This window comes from Bos javanicus, chromosome 19 (genome assembly GCF_032452875.1).
Source record: "Bos javanicus breed banteng chromosome 19, ARS-OSU_banteng_1.0, whole genome shotgun sequence".
NCBI lineage: Eukaryota > Metazoa > Chordata > Mammalia > Artiodactyla > Bovidae > Bos > Bos javanicus.
This window is the reverse complement of record NC_083886.1, coordinates 54530171-54549560: the sequence shown is the minus strand read 5'-3', so window position 1 is coordinate 54549560 and position 19390 is coordinate 54530171. Positions and strand designations below refer to the sequence as shown.

Genomic DNA, 19390 nt, shown 5'->3' with positions numbered 1-19390 from the left:
CAAGAGAACGCACTGGTCATAGCAAACACCCTCTTCCAACAACACAAGAGATGACTCTACATGTGGACATCACCAGATGGTCAACACCGAAAATCAGATTGATTATATTCTTTGCAGCCAAAGATGGAGATGCTCTATACAGTCAACAAAAACAAGACTGGGAGCTGACTGTGGCTCAGATCATAAACTCCTAATTGCCAAATTCAGACTTAAATTGAAGAAAGTAGGGAAAACCATTAGACCATTCAGGTATGACCTAAATCAAATCTCTTATGGTTATACAGTGGAAGTGACTAATAGATTCAAGGGATTAGATCTGATAGACAGAGTCCCTGAAGAACTATGGACAGAGATTCACGACATTGTATAGGAGGCCGTGATCAAGACCATCCCTAAGAAAAAGAAAAGCAAAAAGGCAAAATGGTTGTCTGAGGAGGCCTTACAAATAGCTGAGAAAAGAAAACACGCAAAAGGCAAAGGAGAGAAGGAAAGATATACCCATTTGAATGCAGAGTTCCAAATAATAGCAAGGAGAGATAAGAAAGCCTTCCTCAGTGATCAATGCAAATAGAGGAAAACGATAGAATAGGAAAGACTAGAGATCTCTTCAAAAAAATTAGAGATACCAAGGGAACTTTTCATGCAAAGATGGGCACAATAAAGGACAGAAATCGTTAGGGACCTAACAGAAGCAGAAGATATTAAGAAGAGGTGGCAAGACTACACAGAAGAATTATACAAAAAAGATCTTCATGACTCAGATACCACGATGGTGTGATCACTCACCCAGAGCCAGACATCCTGGAATGCGAAGTCAAGTGGGCCTTAGGAAGCATCACTACAAACAAAGCTAATGGAGGTGATGGAATTCCAGTTGAGCTATTTCAAATCCTGAAAGATGATGCTGTGAAAGTGCTGCACTCAATATGCCAGCAAATCAGGAAAACTCAGCAGGGGCCACAGGACTGGAAAAGGTCAGTTTTCATTCCAATCCCAAAGAAAGGCAATGCCAAACAATGTTCAAACTACCACACAACTGCATTCATCTCACACGCTAGCAAAGTAATGCTCTAAATTCTCCAAGCCATGTTTCAATAGCATATGAACCATGAACTTCCAGATGTTCAAGCTGGACTTAGAAAAGGCAGAGGAAGCAGAGATCAAATTGCCAACATCCATTGGATCATTGAAAAAGCAAGAGTTCCAGAAAAACATCTATTTCTTCTTTATTGACTATGCCAAAGCCTTTGACTATGGATCACAACAGACTGTGGAAAATTCTTCAAGAGATGGGAATACCAGATCACCTTATCTGCCCCCTGAGAAATCTGTATATAGGTCAAGAAGCAACAGTTAGAACTGGACATGGAACAACAGACTGGTTCCAAATTGGGAAATGAGTAGGTCAAGGCTGTATATTGTCACCCTGCTTATTTAACTTATATGCAGAGTACATCACGAGAAATGCCAGGGTGGATGAAGCACAAACTGAAATCAAGATTGCCAGAAGAAATATCAATAACCTCAGATATGCAGATGACACCACCCTTATGCTAGAAAATGAAGAAGAGCTAAAGAGCCTCCTGATGAAAGTGAAAGAGGAGAGTGAAAAAGTTGGCTTAAAACTCAACATTCAGAAAATGAAGATCATGGCATCTGGTCCTATCACTTCATAGGAAATAGATGGGGAAACAGTGGAAACAGTGTCAGACTTTATTTTTTGGGGCTCCTAAATCACTGCAGATGGTGACTGCAGCCATGAAATTAAAAGACGCTTGCTCCTTGGAAGAAAGGCAATGACCAACTTAGACAGCATATTAAAAAGTGAAGATATTACTTTGCCAGCAAAGGTCCGTCTAGTCAAAGCTACAGTTTTTCCAGTAGTCATGTATGAATGTGAAGAGTTGGACTATAAAGAAAGCTGAGCACTGAGGAACTGATGCTTTTGAACTGTGGTGTTGGAGAAGACTCTTGAGAGTTCCTTGGACTGCAAGGAAATCCAACCAGTCCATCCTAAAGGAAATCAGTCTTGAATATACATTGAAAGGACTGATGCTGAAGCTGAAACTCCAGTACTTTGGCCACCTGATGCGAAGAACTGACTCATTGGAAAAGACCCTGATGCTGGGAAAGATTGAAGGCAGGAGAAGAAGGGGACGACAGAGGATGAGATGGTTGGATGGCATCACTGACTTGATGGACATGAGTTTGAGTAAGCTCCAGGAGTTGGTGATGGACAAGGAAGCCCTGTGTGCTGCAGTCCATGGGGTCGCAAAGAGTAGGACATTGAACTGAGTGACTGAACTGAACTGATGTTTTTACGTGTCTTAAGAGTCATTTGCTCCTTTTCACTGCAGCATAATATTCCCTGGGCAAATAGCTCTTACAAATAAAGTTGCTATGAACATCCATGGGCTTTCCTAGTAGCCCAACAGTAAATAATACGCCTGCCAATACAGGAGACACACGTTCAATCTCTGGGGTGTAAAAATTCCCTGAAGAAGGAAATGGCAACCCACTCCAGTATTCTTGCCTGGGAAATCCCATGGACAGAGGAGCCTGACAGTCCATGGGGTCCCAAAAGAGTCAGACACGACTTAGTGACTAACAACGACGACATGAACATCCTTGGCTGCTATCTTTTCCTTGAGAAATTATTTTCTCCCTCCTCCTTGCCACCTTTGTTTCTCTAGTGGATATAAACCAGGTGAAGAAAGCAAGTTCCCCTCCTGCTTGTTCCCCTGGCTGCTGGTGCTTCTAGAAACAGGATTAGCCCGCCAAGCTCTGGAGCCGCGGCTCCTCCTCTGTGGGGCCCTGACTCTGTCCCGTGTCACTCTCCACTTCTTAGGGCTGGAGGATTCTGCTTACTCCCCCTGTGATACTCCTACTGCATGTGTCCAGGGAGAACAGCTGCCCTCCTTCCCTGGGCCAGTGAGGACCAGGCCTCTCAATTGCCGTTTCTCCCACCGGAAAACCGCCTCTTTACTTCCAGTCACAGGGAACTGTGGGAAGGAAACACATCCCAGGATCTACTAAGGATGGTGCCCTCGTTTCCCTTCATGCCTGCAAGTGTGGTCATCACAGCTCATTTCCAGCCTCACGTCTCCTGAAGGCCATGACTGAGCATCAGAGAGCTGTCTCCACCAAGTGACAAGACCTGATTCACAGTCTTCTGGGGCCACTACACACTTGCTTGTAGGTGGCTTGTCTCCTCAATGGAAGAGTCGACACCAGTTCAGGCTGGATGTTTGAACATCCACGTTTCCCCCACCCCCAAATTCATATGTTGAAATCTTAACCCTTAATGTTTCTGAAGGTGCGGTCTTTGGGAGGTGATTAGATTTAGACGAGGTCATGAGGGCCAGGTCCCTGTGATGGGATCACTGTCTTTATAGAAAAAGACCAGAGCACTCTGCCTTGTCAGGACACAGAAAGTAAGCAGAGGTTTATACGCCAGGAAGGGGATCTCTCCACAAACCAAATCAGTGGGTGCCTTGGTCTGGACCTCTCGGCCTCCAGAGCTGTGATAAATGAACGTCTGCTGATTAAGCCGCCCAGTGTGTGGTGTTTTGTGATAGCAGCTCAAACAGAAAACCAAACAACTGTGAATGTTTATTGAGGACCTACTATGTGTGGGGCAGTGTTTCAAGCATCGTGGAACTAGAAGAAACACGAGATGCAGACTCTGTTTTCCAGAAGCCTATGCACAAGCAAGGTAGAGCTGCACAAACTTCCACGGGAGGCTGTGCAGAGTGGCAAACGTCTTCACTACACTCACCTATGTCTGAGCGTGTTTGCCTGTATTTAGGAACAGTAACAGCCCACACCTCTTGAGTGAACAAGTGAATCAATCAACAATGTAACAAAGGTCAGAGTATCCACCCTGCTGTTTAGAGAGGGTCCTCCTGAGGGGTGGACAGGAGGAACACGGGTTTTACCTCTTTGTGTGATGCATGTCTGGATGGTTGAAACGGCCAGTGAGCTTGTCCTGCCTTCTTCCAAAGAAGAGTGTAATTTCACTGAAGGTGGAAACTCATAGTCATCACAGTGGAAGACATGGATCAGGCCCCATGTCTGGCTTAGATTCAAACCAGAAGGTGAGAGTGGTTTGGAAGACAGAAGCCTCTCCGGGGGTTAGGGGCCGTGGAGGAGAGAGGACTCTGCAGCATCACAAAGGAAGAAGGAGAGTGAGGCGAGAACTCCCTGGGGTGGGAGACCTCCTAGAGGGTTTTGCAGAAGGATCCCTGGGCACAGGGTCTTATTTGCTGAGAACTGAAACAACAGAGAATCACACGTCCTCCCAACCCTGATATTATGTTTGTTTGTTTTTATTCTAGTGGCACGTTAAGTGCCTGCCAACTAATTCTTTACCTACGTGACCTTCTGAAATCCATAAGTGATATCCAGGGGGTAGCTGGCATGATGCCTCTTGCCCATATGGAAAATTCTGAGCAAGAAGTGAACAGCAAAGGACAGGCAGCTGGGAGGTGGTGTATTTAAACCCCAGAGCAGGTAGGCCAAGACTTGGCAGCTGGGGTTCAGCACTCCCCGCCATATTGGACAGGCAGGCCCTGGACACTGATCTCATGCTGTCGGCGTGGGACATGTGCACCAGTGAGGGTTGGCATGTGCCTGCCTCAGGTGTTCCTGTGTCTGCTGCCTTCCTGTTCCAGCTCAACCTGCATTTGGGAAGCTGGAAAAATGCAGCTTCTGAACACCGGGCCCTCTGGGGCCAGGCTATCAATGTCCTCCAAGATCTGGGTCCACCCTCTCCCCACAGTCTTAGACGGCCCTGAGCTGGTGGTATCTGCTTGCTCCACTGCATGCTCACTCGTGCCTCTGTGCATCGATCCTGGCAGCATCCCAAAGGGCCCTCAAGGTTCTGGACCTCTGGAATCCTTGAATCTTCTCCAAGTTATTCAACCAAACACAGATCAAGGTGTTTCTGTGAAGGGATTTTGGAGGTATAATTAAGGCCAACTCAGCCTGCAGGTCCCAGCTCCAGGGTGTCTGACCTCCCTCCCAGGCCTGCATTAGGTCTTCCTCCTTAGGGCACCCCTGACCCATGACTTTCCCTCACCTGGCGCCTCTTCCTCCATCCTGCCTGGAATCACTGCCCACCTAAATAGGTAAGACTGTCGCCCCCACATCCCACTCACCCAGTGAGGCTGAAAACCGATGACAGCAGGACCAGAGTTGGACTCTCCCGCACATTCCCAGTCTCCAGTGGTACCTGACATGGAGCTTTCATTCATTCCTCTATTCATCCAATCCCTCAATCATTCATTCATTTTCTCAGGCAGTGAGTAGTTCTTGAGCATCTGCTATGTGCCAGACCCACGAATAAGCCAAACCTGGGCCTCATGGAGCCCTGAGGAGCCCTCAGGGGCTGTTGCAGAATGGATGAATGAGTGAATGCTCACAGTGGGGCCAACTAAATGAGAAGTGTGTGTGTGTGCGCACACATGAGTGATACGGGTATATGAATATGTGTGTATGCAAGTGCGTGAGTGCATGTGATGTGTGTGTGTGTGTGCTGAGTGTGTATCTATACGTGATGCAAGAGTGTACCTGGTTTGTATTTATATATGTACTGTGTACCAATGCATGTGTTTATATACATGTGTGAGTGTGTGGTGTGTATATGTGAATGTGCATGAGTGTGTGTGATGTGCACACGTGTGTGGTGTGGTTCATGCCAACAGCATGGTGAAACCCCCAAGCCCCTCTGCACCCCAACCCCTGGCCCCCACTCAGATTCTTCCCATCATGCTCACTGAAGCCAGATAATCAAGCCACCTCCGCCCAATCTTTCTTCCACTCCAAGAAAAGGGAAATTTGGGCATTTCCTCAAAAGGCTCTGCCAATTAAAAAAAAAAAAAAACAGGGGAGGCAGAGCTGCCTGGAAATGTCACCTGCAGATGGAATACAAAAAGAAAGAGACCAAAACCAAAACCAACCCAGACCACCAGACCCTCCTAGTAAGGGAAGGCTGCCCGCATGGTCCCAAGCAGGACAGATTTCCGCAAGATGCCTTCTTACCCAAGCTAAGGACTGAGGGCTGCACTCTCTCAGTTCCCTCGACCTAAATCCAAATTCCCCAAGAGGGAGAGTGCTGAGTCTGCATGTGGAAGACCAGCCGTGGATCTGACTATCCCTTCAGAACCCAAAAGGCACTGGGAGTCCCCACGTCACTCAGAAGACTTGGTGGGGTTTGGGGAGGGACCACACACAAAATGATGCCCCATCACTGGGGACCATAGACATGAACATGCAGGAAGCTACCACATGCCCCGTCTCCCACCCAGGAGTAAGGACAGTGAGCTCCAGCCTCTCTGCCTGGCTGGACCGCACGTGGGAAGCAGGTTTTCACCTGGAGTAAAGGGAGAAGGCTCTTGGTGCTGGCACAGCCATGACCACAGAGAGAGAAGACTGGCTTCTTCCCCTTTCTGGGGTCCACACCTGGTGGTGGGTGGGAAGCAGGAGGATGCTAGGAAGCCGGCAGCGAGCCCACTTGGGCCCCCAGCCCAGGAAGCACTGGCACCTGCACCCCCCGCTGTACCCGCCTTCTGGGGGCCTGGCCAGCGGCCACTCACATTGGCTTCCATGGGGCACACAGCTGCCACGCCATCTGCAGCACAGCCGGCAGCCCTGGGCCCTGTGCCCTCCACGAGTGGCCCTTGCCAGCCTCTCACGGGCTGGAGGTGGAGTCGCTGGGACCCGCCCAGCTGCCTTGAGCAGGTGCCCGGGGGCTCTGGGGAGCCGGTGCAGTGGACACAGAGGGGTGCTGTGAAGCTGTGTAACTGGGGTGGGGTGGGGTGGGCCAGGCGGTACCCCCTCAGCAGGGACGGCACAGGACGGGGCACAGAGGGGAACCGCAGGCTGTTTGAGCAGCTGGAAGCAAGCATCCCGCAGGTCCTGCTGCCTCAACCATGCAGTTCCAACCCGGGGCCAGTGAATCCCGCAAAGGCTCAACCCCCCTCCCAAGCCCTCTCAGGGCCCTAGTTCTGTCCACACCAGGGACTTGCCAGCAACACTTTCTAATAAAATGCAAATCAGCAATTGCCTCGCTGAAGTACAAGAGGGGAAAAAAAATCACTGTAAACAAAATCTCTGTTGCTATGGAGACCATTAAAAATAGCCTTCCCACCCTCCCCTCCTTCTTTCCGGGTAACGTACAGCTGAGTTCCTTCACACCACATTATTATTACTTTTTAATTATGAATAATTTCCTCCTTTCCATAAGAAGATGGATTAATGCACAGAACTTTCCAAACGAAGCCCCCCTTTTAGGATGTATCTCAATACACAAATGAGTTTAATGTCACAGTTAACCCTTTCTGTCCCACCTGTCTGCTCTAGAATCATGACATGGATTCTGAGAATGCAAAGGCAGGTCCAGGAGAAGCCTGGCCAGGCTCAGGGGCTGCTGTGGGGGGAAGAAGATACCCAGAGAGAGCAGACACAACAAATGAGGTATGTCCTGGGGGAAGGAACACACATCACGAGTTCCCTTCTGCTGGCAAAGCTCACGAGTGCAATGATGGGATGTGCTAGCTGTCCATTTTGCCCGGCAGCTCCTAAATCCCCATGACTAGGACAAGCTACTGGGCAAGGCCTGGCAGTGAGACTTGCATGGAGCCAGGGCAGCAGGAGAGGCCAGCACAGTCCTGCTCTCTGTCGTCAGAGAGCTCCCAAGCCACTGCAGCACACAAGAAGCCCCAGCAGCCACCACCATTGAGGCAAGTGAATAAAAGTCACACCACAATCATAGCCAGTGGTATAGACCCTGCCTGCCAATGCAGGAGACATAAGAGACGCGGGTTTGATCCCCGGGTTGGGAAGATCCCCTGGAGAAGGAAATGGCAACCCATTCTAGTATTCTTGCATGGAGAATCCCATGGACAGAGGAGCCTGGCAGGCTACAGTTTATAGGGTCGCAAAGAGTCAGACACGACTGAAGTGACTTAGCACCCCCCACAATCACAGCTGCCAGTCTGCAATTTCCCCTGCAGAGACAGCATCAAAGGACCCCTGTTTCCACTGCCCATTCCATCCAGGAAGGATGCCCACTGGTTTCAGAACCTAAGATGGCCACAGGGCTTTGGGCGTGGGTCTGCAGAAGTAACTGCTGCTGCTGACAGGCGGCCCAGCCTATCACCTGAGTGGGGCTGGGCCGTGGGGTTGACCCAGGGAGAAGAGAAGCAGGGAAGTGGGGGACTGTCCTCCCTGCACCCACCCGGGGCTGGGAAGGGGCCACTGCTCACATTTCAGAAGCCTTGCGTCCTTTCTGCCTGGATGCTGATTCCTTCATCTGACAGCAGAACTAGCTGTTTTGTGACCTTTAGAATCTAAAGCAACAGAAGTGGAAACATCCCTGGAGGAGAAAGTCTGGAGAGGCTACCTGTGGACCAGGGGACCTCCTACATCAGGAATGTGGCTTTCACTTGTGCTGACTGCGGCTGGCCGGCTCGGTACCCACACCCGGCTGGCAGGCTGGGAAGAACCCACCTTCTTCCCAGGCCCGCTAGCATGGTTCCCAGGTCAGGGAGAGGAGAGGGTGGCCCCACCTTGCTCACTCCCCTCACTTCTGCTGAAAGTGGGCACCTGTCTCCTGGTGAGAGAGCCACAAGGTGCAGAGCTAAGGAGCTGGGAGAGGAGAGGAAGCGCCGTGAACTCACCTGTCGGTGTCACCCACACAGCTCAGGGGAGCGGGTCTGATTAAACCACCACCATCAGGAGATTTTCCATGCGCCCACTGCCTCCTTGGCCAGCGTCCCTGGTCAGAGGCAGGCTCTGCAGTCCTTCCTGGAGACTTGAGGGGACACCCCAGTCCTGTGACAATCCCCTCCAGAAAGACCAGCAGTAGGTGGCCTGTCAGGCCGTCCCCACAGCCTTCCTCAGAGGATCGTACTCAGCCAGGACAGTCTAGATTCAAAGCCAGTGAGCCACCTCACACCTTTAGCGTGGCTATCATCAAAACACCAAAAAGAGGGACTTTCCAGTGGTCCATTGGTTAAGACTCTGAGCTCTTACTACCCTGGTTCAATCCCTGGTTGGGGAACTAAGATCCCACGAGCCACACAGTGTGGCCAAAATATATATATATGTGTAAATAAAATACTTTATTTTTAAAAAATACAGAAAAGAACAAGAATGGGAGAGGATGTAGAGAAGCTGGAACTCTTGTGTGCCGCTGATGGGCATGTAGAAGGGTGCAGCCACTGTGGAAAACAGTTGGCAGTTCTTCAAAAAATTAAGACATCAAATTACCATACAACTCAGGAATCTCCTGAGTACATAACCAAAAAACGTGAATGTAGAAACTTGAATAGATATGTATAGACTCATATTTATAGCAGCGTTATTCACAATAGTTAAAAGGTGGAAGCAACCCAAGTGTCCACTGACAGGCGAATGGATAAGAACGTCCATACAGTGGAATATTATTCAGTCTTAAAAAGGAAGGACATCCTGACACCTGCTACAATGCAGGTGGAGCGTGAGGACATCATGCTACCTGAAATAAACTCATCACAAAAGGGAAAATCCTGTATGGTTCCACTCATATTAGGTACCTGGGATAGTCAAATTCACAGAGACAGAAAGGAGGGTGGGGTGAGTGTGTAATGGGGACAGAGCTGCAGTCTGGGATGAAAACTGTTCCAGAGATGGATAAGTCGCACAACAGTGCAACTTAATGCCCTGACCTGTACCTCTGAAAATAGGTAACAGGGAGAACTTCACGTTCTTTACAAGTTGTTTTACCACAATTTTCTGAAGGTAAAAAGAAGACGCTGGGATGCTCTACACTTCCTGCAGCTGCTGACTCTCCTCCTTACTCATACCCACCCACAGGCATGCTTCCCAAGCTAAAAGTCAGCCAAGGTCTTTCTCCATCAGATAGTCCTACCCTAAAGCAACTTTGCAAAGAACGATCTGAACTGTGCGAGGCTGATCTTGCCATAGCAGGTGCTCCAGCGGGAAAGCTGCTCCTTGCAGCTCCCCTGGTCCGATCCAGTCACACACTGTGTGTGTCAGCCCAGCGCCTGCTTTTTGTGATTGAAAGCAAGAAGGACATGCCCACAGGCCTCCACGCACACTGAGGGTGGCGAGAGGTGTGGCTCAGCCCCCACCAGCCTCCCAGCTCTGAGCTGCTTCTTAGCATGAAAGACCAGGCAAGAACCTTGGAGGCGGACAGAGAAGAACAGACGGACAGAGGGACAGGCCAGGGTGGAGATGTAGAGAGATGGGAGGGGCTCTGCCAAATTTCACAGTGTCCCAAAGTCTGGGTGGCAGTCCCCTCCACTCAGACCACTTGAGAAACCTTTGGGAGAGGGGTTCCTGCCCACGGGGTGAGCAAGAAGACTGGACAGACCAGTCTGAAAGACCCAGCTCTTTCAGACACAAGTCGGCCTTTAGCTGGGCTGGGGAGGCAGGTTCCAAGGCCATGGAACCTTCTCTGAACCAACTCAGATCGAGTCACAGCCCAGCGATGAACGCATCCTTCTTTAACTTAGCAATCTACTCACATTCTGCTAGGCGACTAGATTTCATGAGCCCTCGAGTCAGCGTGGGTGACACGGCAGCCGGTGTCAGGGGGCTGGGTTGCCCAGGCTCCAGGGGAGGGGCAGGATTCCAAGAGCACTGCACACCTCAAGCTCACAGGACGTCCCACGGCGGCCGAGTTATCACCTGAGGTTTCATTTGCCCTCACACCACCTCCCTGTGTCTGCGGGCTGCTCTGCCGCATGCACACACGTGTGGCGGCTGAGTTATCACCTGAGGTTTCATCTGCCCTCACACCACCTCCACGTGTGTGCGTGCACATGTAATCCTGTGTCGGAGGCACACACCTTCTGTCGCCTCAGCAGCTCCCTAAGATTTATTCTTTCCCCTTGGGCAGCTTCTTCCTGTGCCAGGATGCAGCTCTGTCTGCGCTTGAACCGGCCCCCGTGAGAGCAGATGCTGGGTGCACCCCCGGGAGCCCACAGAGTTACAGCCACCAACCTCCCCCTCCATCCCGCACCCATCGTCTGCCCGCAGATGGCCATCAGAGGGAGGTCTGGAAAGCTGGGGACACGCAGAGCTGCACCGTGGCCGAGACCTGTGTATTTGCAGGTTTCACGCAGATGTTGGGCCTCAGACCAGAACTCCAGAAAATGCACAGCAAGCCACAGGAGTTCACCAGCTACTCACAGTGGACACTGCTGTGCTGCCCATGCCTGTGGATATGCATGTGTGCAGGTGTGTGTGTGCATGTGTGAAATCCAGAGGCACTCGGGGCCTGTCAGCACACAATGCTTCGTTGCCTCTTTTAAACAACGTGATCACGGAGAAGGCCCTGAATCTCTTACCGTTGGCATCTTCATCCCCACAGAGGGGGTGCGGGGAAGCAACTCACCTTCCTCCCACCTGCAAGCCCCCTAGAAGAGTGACTGTCAGGATTCAGACCCGACGACACACCCGAAAAGCCCTTTGGAAAGTGCCCAGGAATCCAAGCGTGCGGGGATTTTTGTGCGAGTTGCGGACGCCCCTGGCATCCCCCTTGCTTCCTTCTAGTGGAATCATTAGAGATGTAAGATTAACAGGTGTGTTGCTTTTAGGGAAATCTGATGTTTTAAAAACACAAATTGGCTGATGATTCACTTCACAAAAGGTTCCTTCCTGTGGAAATGGAGCAGTCCTGAGCGCTTTTTAAAAACACTGCCATTTTTTATCTACAGGTTTTTCAGAACATATGTACAGCACCAAGTCAGGGACTCCGATCAGGACTCCTCCCACCCAGCTCACGGCCGTGGGAAGGAAAGCGGGAGTCGACTGCCCCAGGATGACCTTGGCAAGGTCCCCGGCAGTTGTGGCAGCAGCCTTGGCTTCCCAACCCTCGGCCCTGTCCAGGTCCTCTCCTGCCTCTCTGGGAAGGGTGCTGTGGGCCTGCCCACACTCCAGGAAGAGGGTTTGGGGGTTTTCCACAGGCACAGCAATTAGCTGGGAACACAAAGCTGACACCCCTGATTTCCTGCTTTCCTGGACTTGGCCCCCATGTCTCTGCTATTGGTTGACTTTAATTGGTGTGTTTTGGCTGTAATAAGACATCCCTGTGAGTATAACCACTTTTCTGAGTTCTGTGAGTCCTTCCGGTGAATTACTGAAGCTGAGCGTGGTTTTGGAAGCCCCGAAGCTGAAGCTGGTGTCACAAGTGTGGGTGGTCTAAAGTGGCGTGGGCTCTAACAGGATGGAGCCCCTCAGCTCCTGCAAACAGGAACGGGGGAGTCACCAGAGGGATACCACACCACTGGCCGAGCCATGGGGACCCCTTCAGGTCCCTGGGCCACATCCACCATGTGACATCGCCTCCTGGGCCCCTGGTTCTGAAGAAGCACAATGGAAATAGTCCAAAATGGGCGGCATGCGTGTACATCCCTTGGATGTGAAGCCACAGGTGGGACTGAGAGAGGCTGGCACTGGGTACCAGGCAGGGAGGCCATAGAGGCCAAGGACTCAAGGAATATGGGCTCATCACCCTAGCACGGGGACCCCAAGGACTCCTAAACCCTGTGCGTAGAAGCAGACCCCAAATGACCAAGTGAGACAATGGGGCCCCAGGCAACAACCAGCAATACCTTCTCCTCCTCCTGGGAATGGAGGTCTCCTTTGAGGCCAGAGGAGGAGGAGGAGGGTGGACAGAGAGGGAAGTGAGAGCAGGGAGATAAAGCTGTGGAAGACCCCCGTGAAGATGGTCCCTGAAAATGGGCAAGTTGAGAGGAAGCATGCCCAGCTTTCCAAGTTTCTCCATCAATCCACAGTTCACCTGCCTTCAGCAGCCACCCTCCTCCGCACAAAGTCCCCTTACACAATTTTGGATCCTCTCTCAGAATCACAGGAGTCTCTTTCTCATCCCTCAGGCAGAGCTGGAATAATGGGGGGGGGAAAAGCAGAGGGAAAATGCCCCATTTTTCAAACTGGTGTGTCAAAGTCGGAACCGTGTAATCTCAGTTCATTAGGGCTTGTTGCCCAGGGCCCCAAGCAGAGGGCTCTCCTGCGATCTCCTCCCTCCCCGCTGAGGCTCCCCATCTCCCAGGGACTTTGGGAGGGGCTGCTGTCCAGATGCCATTTCTGCCGAGGGTTGTCGTGTATCCATCAAGGCCCAGCCACCTTCAGGGGCTGAGTGATGTATGGAGCCAGCTGTGCGGAGGGCTTTATTAAAATCCCGCCCAGATGAGATTAGGAGGGGGAGCGCTGGCTGCTGGCTGCTGTGGTAAACAACCGCCAGCCCTGCGGGGGCTGGGCCAGGATGGGAGAGGTGGGGGCAGGATGGGGCCCAGGATGGGAGAGAAGTCAGGGAGAGAAGCCCAGTGCAAAGGGCCTTGTTCACACTTCAACACATGCTCCCTCATGGTAGAGGCAGGACTTGGAGCCTGGGGGAGCCCCAGGGAGAAGGGGATGGGCCGGGAGGGAGAGGAGAGGTCAGGAGGGGCCCTCTGGAGACAGCCATTCTGGAGAGGCAGTCGGGGTGGCAAAACAGAGGGACGTTGTGTGTGGAGCGGCTGGGACTAGTTAGGGGGCACGCAGACTCAGGGCTCACCCAGCAGCATGACACATGCTGTCCTTAAAAATCACCTGGTCTTCCTCGCAGCACCTCCCAACTTGAACACGCCTGACCCTCCATCACACCACCTCTCCTTGTATCCATGCACATGATCTCCCCCTGCCAAGTATGTAGCGGGTGGAGCTCACACGGGTGGGGCCTCCAGCAAAGCAGGGTTCACACCCCCATCCCCGCCTCCCCAGAGTTTCCTGCCCGGGCTGCCTCCCCTCTGCCCCCTCTCAACATACTTCGTGTTCCCATGTAGCCGTTGGGTAGAAAGGCAACCCTGGGAAGGGTCCCCAGAGGCCACCAGAGTCAGGGCTGGGCCAGGCCAGGTGGGGCCGACACTGGGGTCTTGGCCTGTTTCAGATCTGCATGTGGTCCCCACTGCTGGCCCCCACCTGTCTGGGTGAAGCTGGGAACCTGGGGCTCTCCCTGGCTCCTCTTGCTCCATCACCCTCTGCCATGCTGGCGTCTCACCCCAAATCAGTATGTGAAGCCGAAGCCCCAGCGTGGCTCTTGGGAGAAGGCTCCTGCAGGGACACCAGGGAGGGGTTTCCCCAGTGCTGCTCTGGGGCAGCGGGCAGCCTTCGACTTTGGAGGTGCTTGATTGCAACAGTAGCCCAGTCTCTGGAGATTCACTGTTTGACAACTGCAGGAAAGAGTCGTAGGAGACTGAGCCTGTCTACAACATCTTCGAAGCAAAAAAAACCATTTCAGAAAGAACGTGGAAAACAAAGATTCAAACCTATGCCTAAAACCTCCTGCTGCTGCAGCTGCTAAGTCACTGCAGTCATGTCCGACTCTGTGACCCCACAGACGGCAGCCCACCTCCTAGCACACCAATAAATGGAAAAGCCTGCCCGTGCTTAAGGAGTCTCTCCAACCCACAGTTTATTTAACTGTCCTTTTTAAGGGACTCTTAATCAGAAAAGTGATTTCAAAATCAAATATACTTTTGAAAGTACTTTTGTTCCTAAAGTAAAGTACAAATATGATTTATCCTACACTATGCTCAACAAATATTATTTCTCATCTGCCAACAGACTGCCTTGTAAGAACACAGGGCGGGGGTCAAGGCCTATGCATCCCGCCCACCCCTCCGACCCCGCCTCACACACACACAAAGCCCTAGATTCCGACGCTGCTTGTGGAAATCAGCGTATCGACTCATGTTTACTGGAAGCATGGCGGGAAGGGGTCAAAGACTGGAAATTAGTTGGTATCTGCAGCCAGAAGTACCGCCTGGAATCTCCCAGATCAAATCAGAGAATTGTTCTTTATGGTGAAGTATAAAAAGTTAAAGTCAGGCTTGAGACCAGACTCAAAGGTGTTAGCTCATGAAAACAGTGGAAAAATCCAGGGACTAGGTAACAAATATTGAGTGTGAAATGGAACACGAATAAACATACAGGCGATTCTCATTACTCAAGGATTAATGCTGTATAAAGTTGCTGCCAACTCTTAATTAGTGAACGCGGAACAATTGCTGCTGGGGGGGTTGGGTTCCTGTGAGCCTCCAGCTGTGACGTCTCTGTCAGCCCTTTTTAATACATGACCATCTGACCATCTTAAGGGGAAAGTTCAGTGGTGTTAAGTACAGTCACCTCCTTGAGCGGCCATCACCACCATCCAACTCCAGACCTACTTTTATCTTGTAAAACTGAAACTCTGTGTTCATTAATCACTAGCCCCCCATTCCCCCTTCCCCAGCCCCTGGCAACCGCCACCTATGGTCTGTTTCTGTGATCTGACGGCTCCAGGTCCCTCACAAGAGTGGAATCAGAGTATTTGTCCTTTTGTGACTGGCTGATTTCACTCGGCATGTGTCAGAACTTCCTTCTCTTTTTAAGGCTGAATACTATTCCACTGGATGGATGGACCACACTTGCTTTACCATTCATCCACCGATGGACACTTGGGTTGCTTATACCTTTTGACGACTGGGAGTAATGCTGCTGTGAACACAGGTGTGCAAATATCTCTTCAAGACCCTGCTTTCAATTCTTTTGCAGAAGTGGGACTGCTGGTGGAGTACTTTTGTTTGCTTTTCACAAAAATAAACATCTCCGCGGAGCTTCACTTCATGGGCCAAGCCCACAGAAGCTGGCTCGGCTCAAAGGGGAGCCTGTCACAAGTCAGACTTCCAGAATGGCAGGGAGTCTGTGTTTGTTCGCTGGAGGTGCATATTCATTTTTAAATGGTCACTAATGGCCCTTTATTGCCACACAACCTGTTCAGCTCAAAATACTACCTTATTTGTTTGAAGTGGAAACAAAGGACAATTAATTAATTTGTTAATTATTCTTTCCTCCTTTCCACGCATGCCAGTATCAAAGGCCCTGTGTCCCAGATGTGAAAGGGAACGGATTCATTTACTGATGAGGAACCAGGGAGATGCCCTGAGGCAGCAGAAGGAAAAAAAATTAAAAAGCAAACGTGGTATGCGGTTTCAAAAGGAGACCTAATTATGATGATCCTAGAAGTTCCACTGGCTCCTCTTCTCAGTTAGATGAGTGGGTCTGTAAGACAAGTCCCACAATTTGCGAGGCTGGCTCACTACAAATCTGTACTTTGCACTTAGCTTGGTAAAATGCATATAAGCTGTCCATAAGTAAAACATCCAGAACATATAGTTTCTGGGATTTCCTCTCTTGTTCCCCAGTGGCTCAGTGGGTAAAGAATCTGCCTGCAATGCAGGAGACACGGACGGGTTCGATCCTTGGGTCAGGAAGATCCCCTGGAGAAGGGCATGGCAACCCACTCCAGTATCCTTGCCTGGAGAATCCCATGGACTGAGTAGCCTGGCAGGCCATGGTCCATAGGGTCACAAAGAGTCAGACACAGCTGAAGTGACTGAGCACACACGCAGGCACACTCCTGCTCCCCCACCCTTGAATTAACTAACCAGCCTTGTCGCTGCTCCCTCCTAGTCTGCCTCCAGGTCACCCTACAGGAGACAGACACCTTCCACTGGTCGGTGTTGGTGAGGGCAGCAAACTTGCCTATTGGAGCAGTATTTGCACAGAGACAGCAGGACACTCAGGTGCAAACAAGGAAACGGTGAGCAATGGCCCTTCCATCCCCTGCCTCTGGGCCAGGACCCTCTGCTGCAGCCCCGCCTTCACCGCAGTGACCCAGGTCTCAGTCAACCTGGACATCCTCCCTGGGCAGTGTTCATGGGGGGACCCAATTGTTCACACCCCCATCTGAGACTGCAGCGCCTTCCATAGGAGTGGAGTGTACTTCCCACCCCTGGACCTCGGGTTTGGCTGATGACTTCCTTTGACCAGTGGGAGGTGAGTTGATATGATGCAAGCAGAGGACTTGATATGATACAAGCAGAGGACTCCCCTGGGAGCTGCTGCCCTTCGGCCAGGACCCAGGATGAATCCGTATGAGCAGGCCTGAGCCTGCCTTAGAACAAGGAGCCCACAGCTTGAGCGGAAGCGTCCTACTGAGCCCAGTCCAGCCCAGCCCAGATCAGCCTGCACCCGGATGACTTGCAGATGTGACAAGAAAGCAGATAGTTCTTGCTGTTTATGGAGTTCCATGCTAGAAAGTCATGGCTAACACAACCCTAGGGGAAACACAGAACTCTGCTCACAACCTTTTCATCAACCTATGGCTTCCCAGGTGGCACAGTGGTAAAGAATCCGCCTGCCAATGCAGGAAATGCAAGGGATGTGGGTTTGATCCGTGGGTTGGGAAGATCCCCTGGAGTAGGAAATGGCCACCTACTCCAGTGTTCTTGCCTGGAGAATTCCATGGACAGAGGAGCCTGGCAGGCTACAGCCCATGGAGTTGCAAAGAGTCGGACACGAGCAACTGAGACATCAATATATATGCCTATTTTATGTATGTTTCTGTGTAAAGATGCCTTATCTAATACAGGTTGTATTAGGTTGGCTCATTACATCGGGTTCAGGGCCAACAGCACCGTAACACAGGCTTGAATGAAGCTCATCTAATGCCCGCATTTTCTCCACAGGGCACATCTCAGCCTCCTGGGGCTTAGGAACAGCACACAGCACTCCATCACGATGCTCGGGCCATTCTAACAGCCAAGTCACCAACAAAAAGCACCAAGAAACAGAAAATGCGGCAGTAAAATATATCACCTTGTGACCTAAAACTAGAAGGCAGGGCGTCACTGGTCCAGTCTCAGCTGAGAACACCTGTGCAGATGACTCAAATTTTTCAATGTTCTGCACACATCTGCAAATAACCAAGGAAGTGTCCTTCATGTTGATTGAGGGGTTACAAAGAACCGTCAGCAAGGAGGCAAGTTTGCAAATATGGAATCCACAAATAATGAGCCTCAACTGTAAATTATTATCTTTTTTAGCCGCTGACTTTCGGGGCAGTTAGTTGGTTAGGCACCAAGGACTGGCTGCCACATGTGACGAAGACCAAGGGGACTCATGCATCGGCTTCCCAGATGGGAACATCCGGGATTGTTGAAGGCAGTAGGACAAGCTGAAGTCCATGAAACAAATCAGGGTTCTCCTGGTTCTACCTAAAACGATTTCCCTGTAGCTCAAATGGTAAAGAATCTGCCTGCAATGGAGGAGACCAGGGTTCAATCCCTGGGTTGGGAAGATCCTCTGGAGAAGGGAATGGCAAGCTACTCCAGTATTCTTGCCTGGAGAATCCCATGGACAGAAGAGCCTGTCAGGCTACAGTCTGTGGGATTGCAAAGAGTCAGACATGACTGAGTGACTAACACACATATCCTAATCCTACAACAGAGTAAAAATCCCAGCACAAACATCACAGTAGGAAATAAAAGCCCAGCAGCCCTCTTCCAGGCAATGTACCTCGCCCCCACCCCTACATGTCACAGCTGCCTTACCTCTGACCATGGCCCTGAGCAGATGTGAGCACAGGCGGAGAATGTAGAGTATTCTCCTGTCCTCAAGGGGTTTCAACATCCCCGGTGTTGCCTTGACAACAACTAGAGAAGAGCATCTTGGCAGTCGCTCTCCTGGCCATCAGCTGGGGCATTGTGTGTGGGTTTTAGGATTTGAAGGGTCAGGAGTGGTGGGGGGGAACACCAGCATGCCAGCCAGGTCCTCTTAAAAGGAGCTGCACCAAGCTGCTTATTACTGCAGGATCAGCTCTGCCCGCAAAATGCAGAGACTTCCATGCTGAGAGACACTGAGAAAGGCTTCATGCCACAGGAAGCCAGGCAGACCGTGAAAGCTGTGTTCATTTTCTGGACAATATGGAGTCAGAAGGGCAATATGCAGCCCCATCCATTCAGAGCTTGGTCAGAGCCAGGTGATGAAAGGCAAGCTCACAAAAAGATGAATGGCCCACCTTCATCTTGTGACCTCAGCTCTTTTCTGACACCCCTTGGAATATCCAGATAGCCTGAAACCGGGAAGAGCGTGAATGCTCCCGGCTGTCTTTGGCACCCACGGTTCTGACTGTCTGACTTTGTTTAGGGGATTAGCCGAGAGGGCAAAGGGGACCTAGATACATTCTGTATCTTACTTAGGAGAGAGCGGATTAAAGTAATGTTGCTTCAAATCCATATTGGTCTGAACTTTAGGGAGAGCTGGATCTTGCTTAGGAATGCTGATGGAGACAGAACTGCTTCTTCAGAGACGGGCTTGAGGGCTGTGGGGTCAGGTATCAGCCGAACAGACTGGAACCCTCAGGGAAGCACAGGTACCAGTGTTTCCCACTCGGCAAGGTGTTCTTAAAAATAACTGGCTATGCAAGGGGGACATGCCATGTTTCCTAGGGCCTGGCAGAGCCAGGGGAGGAGAGCCTCCTGTTGGCAAGACATACCCT

General features: G+C 51.0%; 1 protein-coding gene across 6 annotated transcripts in view; it reads right to left on the bottom strand.

Annotated features, from left to right (window-relative positions):
- The window catches only part of RBFOX3 (RNA binding fox-1 homolog 3), a 440093-nt gene that overhangs the window by 275408 nt on the left and 145295 nt on the right, over nucleotides 1–19390 (bottom strand). The gene's annotated exons all lie outside the window — the stretch shown is intronic.